The sequence below is a fragment of the Nicotiana attenuata genome, unplaced genomic scaffold, assembly GCF_001879085.1.
Source record: "Nicotiana attenuata strain UT unplaced genomic scaffold, NIATTr2, whole genome shotgun sequence".
Taxonomy (NCBI): Eukaryota; Viridiplantae; Streptophyta; class Magnoliopsida; order Solanales; family Solanaceae; genus Nicotiana; species Nicotiana attenuata.
Genome location: NW_017672103.1, coordinates 36397 through 44642, shown reverse-complemented (window position 1 = coordinate 44642; position 8246 = coordinate 36397).

Here is an 8246-nt window from a genome sequence, read left to right as displayed (position 1 = left end):
CCAGGCAGCTCGGCCAACATCATCAGGTCGAGGGTGGTGGAGCAGCTCAGACAGCTCGACCAAATCGTGCCTGCCTTTCGAGTCCTCAACGGGTTCAACCTGACGAGCGAAACAACGAAAGGGGAAATCACCCTCCCAGTCAACGTGGCCGGCACTACCCAAAATGCCAAATTCCATATCATCGAAGGAGACATGAGATACAACGCCTTGCTCGGTAGGCCGTGGATACACTACATGAGAGCAGTACCATCCACCCTTCACAAATTGATGAAGTTCCCGACAAAAGACGGTATAAAAACCGTATATGGGGAACAACATGCAGCGAGGGAAATGTTCGCGGTGCACGATGTAGCACCGGCACCTACGCCTTAAACATCGAAGGAGCCAAAGGATAAGCAAACAGTAAAATAGCAATAACAAGCTATATTCTTGGCTACACCCGACTAAACTAGCAAAGGACCGTGCCGTGTCCTGAAAACAACTATTTGAAGCACGTCGAGGCTCAAGGAGCCATCGGCATTAAGGTACAATCATCTCCCCTTTTTAGTTACATCTCACACTAACCCATGTGCAGGTATCCGATCGAAACAGCCAAAGCGCTTTCCAACTTGAAGCACTTTCCAACTTGAAGACCTTAGGTTCCAAAAGCATACGTTGCACTCTTTTCCTTCGATCGGGTTTTATCCCAAGAAGAGCTTTACCGGCAAGGTTTTTGACGAGGCAACATCTATATGCTACCTAAGGAAGGCTCAACAAGTATTCAAGGCTTCTCTTCAGTCAACCTCGAATACTGAGGGGCATCCCCCCGGAAGGTCACCTCCTTGGAGAAGCCAAGATGTGTTGAACGGGGTCTCGATAGGAAAATGATGTACCGGACCAAACGGTCGAATGAACCGTGTCCATATAGAATAACCGAGCCCTTGACAGCAAAAGCGTGTATACTTGTACCAAGTAATCAAAGAATACTTTCCCCTCCATCAAAGCATTTCGCATTCAAAGAAGCTCGGTATTTTTACAAAACAGCTCCAGAGCCACAAAAACATGCCAAACACTCGGGGACTGGCGTTAAAAACTCGAAGCTAAGCCCTCAATAAGGCAACATTAAGATTGCAAAAACGGCTCCAGAAGCCAAAAAACGTCCCGAACACTCGGGGACTGGCGTCGAAAACTCAAGGCCACATGACCTCCGGGTCGGAAACTCCGAACTCATAAGCCCTCAATGAGGCAATACCAAGTTTACAAGGAATGGCTCATGAGCCAAGAAATTTTCGATGACTCGGGGACTGCCGCCAACTGCCACCACATCGATCCGTCAAAAACCCGAGGCTATAAGGCCCCATGCGGGCAACCTCGAGCGCGTAAGACCTTGATAAGGCAGTATCAAATCTATAAGACCTTCATAAGGCAATATCTAATCTATAAGACCTTCATAAGGCAATTTCAAATCTGTAAGACTTCAAGCAAGGCATGAACCATACTTGTACCAAGTAACCAAATCTGTAAAACCTCAAGCAAGGCATGAACCATATTTTTACCAAGTAACCAAAACTGTAACACCTCAAAGGCATGTAAAAATTTATAAGACCTTACAAAAGGCAAAATCCCGATCTTAAAGGTAAGGCTATATATCAAACTTATAAGACCCCTTAAAAGGCATACCCTCGATATAGACGCCGAAACTACTTCACTCGGGCACTGAAAGGCTCCAGCCAAACACAACGAATATGGTCACAAGGCTGTACCAGCCAAACTAACGCGACTCGGGAACGCCCGACCATCGCTACAAAATCACAGGCCTTCAATTACTTCGAAAAAACTTCAAAAAGAACCGGTTAAAACAGGCTACCCTAGATATAGGCAAAAGGGCTTCGACCATGTCAGCTCCAAAATATAGGCTTCCAAACACTCAACCACTGAGCAAAACCTCCCGAGGTGCTCGTTCATCGCCACATAACGACTCACAATCGAGGTTTTTATCGAACCGTCGAAGAGTTAGGCAAACACAATTTCAAAAAATCTTAATGAGGGAAGAATAAAGCCTATATTAGAGGTCGTACACTCAATGCGTAAGAGCCACTGTTGCCAGCCCATATAAAAGGTCACACCAACCAATGCGTAAGAGCCACTACCGCCAGCCCATATAAAAGGTCGTACCGACCAAACGCGTAAGAGCCTAAGGGCCAGCTTTTTAATTCAAAAACTTAAGGGCCAATAAGCTCGAGTCAAAACCTACATATGCCTAAGAGCAAAAGCATAAGAGCTTAAACATTGGCCTACACTAAAAGGTCGTTCCGACCAAACGCGTAAGAGCCTACGGGCAAGCCGAACGAGCCCCGGGGCCATACAATAAACCTAAGGGTTCTTCTTTCAAAGACAAGTTCATTTGGCTAACGGCTGACAAACATCAAAGAAAAAGGAAGTGCATGAAAAATGAAGCCGCAAGGCTTCCTTTTCTACATATATGCGAAAAATACAAGCTCCATTTACAATGTTCACTAAAAGCACTATATACAGGACCGGAAAAGGAAGGCCTAATCTACGTCCCCCTCGGGGACTATGGCCCGTTGGCCTCTTTCTCGCTATCCTCGGCATCAAACAGAAGGGACATAGCGTCAGACTCATCCGCCTTTGCCTGCTTTACCTCTTCCGAGAGGTCAAAGCCCCTAGCATGGATCTCCTCGAGGGTTTCCCTTCGAGATTTGCGCTGAGCATATTCCTTGCTCCTGCTCACACAGTCAAGAGCCCTTCTCAGCTCAGCTCGAGCATCGGCAACATCCTTCAAATAGATCGCCAGTTTCTTGTCAGCCTTAGTTCGGATCATTACGGCTTCAGCCCGGGCATCCACAACTTCGGCCTTGACCTTCAGAAGCTCAGACTCGAGCCTTGTAATTATGTCCGCTCAGACCAGGTTGTTGTCGCGTGCCACGCGAAGTTGAACTTCGAAGGCGAAAGCTTTGGACAAAGCGGCCTTTTCCGCCGCAACCTGAGCGTCCACTCGAGCCTTCAATTTATCGCACTGTCACTTAATTTGGACAATTTCGCCCTCGAGGCGTTCCAGGTTCTTCGACTTCCTCTGCAACTAGAATGAACAAGACATCAACCTCAAGGATAGAAAAGGGAACATGCACCTCTTAGAACAAAATTTACCTGCTCCTAGAGGTAGCTTTCATAGTTCAGGCTTCGACTCGCCTCATACCACAAGTGTACCAACTCATCTTCTCTCTTATCACAAAGAAGCCTGAGGGATTTCTCCCCATCCATGGCTTTTCGCAGCATGGCCTCACAACGAAGCGCTTATACTTGAGCTTGTTAAAAGCATGTGAAGGAGAAAACTGATAAGAGAGAAAAAGGTGCAAAAACTAGAGAACCGATACAATCGGCCAAAACTCACCACATAGTAGAGCCGCTGAGCTTCGTCAAAAGTCGAGCGCACGTCCACTAGTCTGGCTCCATCAACCCCAGTAAAACCACTCCCGATCGAGACACGGTCTCTTGATACATGGGCCCCTGGCCTCGAGCATCCCTCGAAGTACCTTCGATGGGAGGAGAAGTCGGCGGCAGAGAACCCTCGTTCCTCACCTCGGGCGCTGCAGGCTTGGCTGCTGTATCCTCACTAGGCCTCCGGGCTGGACTCATCCTGCAATAAGCATCGTCACTCTACGAAGGCTCTTCTCGCCTATTATTATTATTCGGCCCCAAAGCTGATAATTCTTCCCCCTCTCCGGGAAGGCACGGTCTCACTTCACAGAACCCCCCAATTCCTACACAAACAGAATCAATACGCTTAAAAGGATGGTGCTTTCCAAAAAAGAGCAAAATCGCATAGCACGTACCGTGGTGTTTTGCCTCCCATCTGCCCTTAGACAGATCTCGCCACATACGACCATCATGAGACGAATGGATCATCAACTTCCGAGCCCAATCCGTCATGTCGGGGACCTCGTATCGCGTCCATGAAATTGCTGCAGAAAGGGAAGGAAAAATGCATTTACGGAGCCCGCCTCCGCCGTGAGCAAAGCAAGCAAAACAACAAAGACACAAGTGTAGCACTTATGTGCAAAATTCCATTCCTCGGGAAACGGCAAGAACTCCATCGGGATAGTGTCAGTAGTCCGTACTCGGATGAACCGACTCATCCATTCCTGGTCCCCATCTTCTTCGTCATAAACAACGAAAGGCCTGGTGGATCGGCATCGCAGGGTTAGCAGGCCTCGATGGTAAAAAGGCCGGTGCAGCCTGATAAGGTGACTGAGGGTAAAATTGAGCCATGCTCCCTCCGCGAAGAATCGCACCATCAGTACTATACGCCAAAACGACGGGTGAACATGTGCCAAGGTAGCCCGATATGTTTGACAGAAATCGAGCACAACGCTATCGAGGGGGCCCAGCGTAAAGGGGTATGTGTATACATTCAGAAACCCCTCGGCACGGTCCATAATGCTCTCTTCCGGGGAAGGTACCTGCAGTACTACTTTCTCCCTCCATCCACAATCTTTTCTCACTAACTCAAGATGCCACTCTCCTATCAGAGAGGTAAGCTTCGAAGCATACTCCCAATGGCCCTGAGCATTGGGAGGTTTTCCTGTAGGAAAATTTCCCCTTGAAGCGAAATGTCCTAAAGGCGGCTCGCCTGACTCTGGCAATGCGCCACCAACCAGGCAGGGATCAGAGGCGGAACTTCCTTCTCCTTGCCGAACAAATCCTGGCACAGCAACCATAACTACGGCAAAATCAGAGAATTGGAGCAAAAATCTGAGCAAAGATTCCTAAGTTAAAATAGTGAAGAACTTAACATAGAGAGAAGAACTCTATGAAGAAGAATAAGACACTCGGGATAGCGGAATCCTCAAAGGAGAGAAGACAAACCTATATATGGAAACAAGCGCTGACTGTTTGCCCACCTCAAAGGCCAATTAAAAATATTGGCTAAGCCATTATCACTTTGGGAAGATGTACCGTCGCGATCGCCTCAGTCGTTTTATAACTATGTCATACAATCTATGCGGTCGTACGGCATTTCGGGGATCAAACCCCCCCGCATCAACAAGCCTCGATATGGTACCCGATCTCGAGGACCTCTATCAAAAGAAAGATAGGCTCTAAAGAGCCCTTGACATCATTACAAGCCTCGTGATGGTACCCGATCTCGAGGATCTCTATCAAGAAGAAGATAGGCTCTAAGGATCCATTGATATCGTAAGCCTCGAGATGGTACCCGATCTCGAGATCTTCTGTCAAGAAGAAGATAGGCTCTAAGGAGCCATTAATATCGTAAGCCTTGAGATGGCCTCTGTCGAGAAGAAGATAGGCTCTAAGGAACCATTGATGTCATTACAAGCCTCGCGATGGTACCCGATCTCGAGGACCTTTGTCAAAAAAGAAGATAGGCTACAAGGAGCCATTGATATCACTACAAGCCTCGAGATGGTACCCGATTTAGAGGACCTCTGTCAAAAAGAAGATAAGTTCTAAAAACCTGCTCGTATAGGCTTGACCTCGAGGTGGTACTCTACCTCGAAGATTTCTGCTATTGCAAGTGCGGGTCATTTACTCGAACATCCGGCTCCCGAGCTACCCGAGCTTGACCCAAGTCTCACTTAAAGACTACTGTTAAAACCTTAGGGCTGTTTCTCACCTTCGGGTCTAGTTAAACGTCCTCTCGGTTACTTTAATCCAAGGGCTATCCGAACTCAGACGAACCCTCGTCCAGGATCTATCTGCAACACCTTAAGGTTATCTTCACTCTAGGTTCAAAGCAACTTCTCAGGTCGCTCGAGCTTGAGTGAACTCTCATTCGGGGACTACTTTCGAAAGCCTAAAGGCTATCTTTATTCTCGGACAACCGAGATAGTTCCCCCTCAAGGACTATCAATGGGGTCTGAAGGGCTAGGTTTCGTTCTATAGATTTGAAGCCCTAGTTTCACTCAGGGGTCCCGGCGGCCTAAGCTTGTATCTATCCAACCCGGGCTCAGTCCAAGGGATGACAAAGCGCTCCACAAGATATCGTACTAATCAATCAGGAGCCGAGGAAATACCTGCACCCGAGCTCGGTATTCGGACCGATCGGAAGAGTCATGCACTCAGATTCTTCACAAATGCAAATAAAGGAAATCCAACATAAATCAGAGACAAATTGAAGAAACTTCTTTGCATTAATAGACATTGATTACAAAAAGCCCGTGAAGGGACCTTACACATGATTACAAAAGCCCACGAAGGGTCTTTACACAGAAACAAAGAAGCGAAAGTAACAGCTCAAAGTCTAATCCGCTCTCGGGGGTACATCCTCGGGAGCAATGCCTTCGAGAATCATTTCTTCGGGGCCCCACCTCGACCTTCCAAACGGCATCTTCAAGGATGAAGAAGAAGTAGAAAACGATAAAGAAGCAGAAAAAGATGAAGAGGGGGCCATGGCTCGCCAAAGAGCAAAAGCTCTTTACAGGCCTTGCCGGCACGACTACTTTGAGTGCACTTCTTGGAACATTGTGTCGTGCAGGGTAGTAGCTGGTAGCGCCGCTTCACTCCACGGAAAGCAAAAGGGGTGAAGCGCCACGCCTAGCCGAAGTAGGGAGGTGAGCAGCTGTGTAAAGTTCGAACGTCCTCCGGAGCAGCAGTGTAAAGTTCAAATGTCTTCCTGAGTAGGAAAAAATCCAACGCCCCCTCCCCTCATCGTCTCGAGCCAACGACGATAGCAAAAACAACAACAACAACAACAAACCAGTGCGATCCCACTCAGTAGGGGAAAACTTTGAGAAAGAGCCATAACACAACTGGCAAGAACGCCTTCGTATGACCTTGCGGCCACATGCTTTAAACATGGGAAATAAAATTGAACGAAGATGAAGAGAAGTAAGGAGCCGAAGATTGTTGAAGTATGACTAAATGAAGTTTTGGTTCAAGAAAGCTTCCATTTATAGAAAGGAGGAAGCGTAACCAACAGCGCAATCAATTCCTCTGGAAATGTGCCAACGACACAATCAATGTCTTGGGAGAACGGATCGACAGGCGCAATCAATGCCTGTTAGGAAACGGATCGGCGGCGATATTATCGCGTTGAGAAAGTAAAATGGCACTACATCAAAAGCTCCTCGGAAAAGCGTGTCGATGGGACGTCTCTGTTATCAGAAAAGCTGACGTCATAAGTATGACATCATCACAAGAGGCTCGAGGGGATCGGTGTCAAAATCATTTCTTATCATTTTATTCTATGAAACGCGGGGACTATCTGTATACAGTAAAAATTAGAGGGCTCGAATTTGTGATCACTAGGGCAGCTCAAAAAACACCACCCCCAGGAGGCTCGAAGTCTAGCTCGGAGTTCGCTCCCGAGGGTTCGTGATGATCGACCTCGAGGCAGTGCAAACCAACGGCTGCGACACACCAGCGGGAAGTTCCCAAGGCATATGATCAAAACTGACAAAGCCTGCAAGGGGAACACTAGTCTGTACCAGACTGGTAAGTACCTGTTCCAGCTATGTTTCTTTGTAATAATTATTCATGTACTATGATGGGATTTCCCTCCTTATATAAAAGGGATCCTTGTCATTTTGTAGAAGGATCGAACACGACAAGATACTTCATTCAATACAAGAACATTCTTTCTGCTCTCTAACTCAAACACACTCTCTATTTGGCTCTATTGCTTACATTTATTGCTTTATTTACATTTATTATATCTCATTAATTGTTCTTTATTTATTGCTTACTATTGGTCATAAAGAACAACAATCACAACCCCAATTGCTGTTAATCCTTCATCGACTGACCCTTTACGAGCATCTGACTTGACATTGAGGCCCTGCACGCGCTAGCTCGAGGTCCGATTCTTAACCGTTTGGTTTGGTTTCTAAATCTATCTTCAATTTCTTATCTTATTTTCTAACCTCATCACTTAGCACATACTGCTTAACAACTAGCATAAAAATAGATCACATATTTTTAGAACCATAAAATCAAATCTAATTGTTATTACCTTTTTCAAGGTAAACATGGAGGTGTCGCAATTACGACCTGGGTTCGCAATTGTGAACCCCGCAAATGCGAGAAATTCTTCGCAATTGCGAAGTCTCAGCATTCTTGCTGTCTTCGCAAATGCGAACAAAATGTTCGCGAATGCGAACCTGAGGGGATCGCAATTGCGACCCCAACTCTTGCAAATGCAAAATATCCGCCCCCAGCCCCTGCTCGCAAATGCGAAGTAATGTCCGCAAATTCAAGCTAGCATTTGCCTCCCCCTCCCCCCCCCC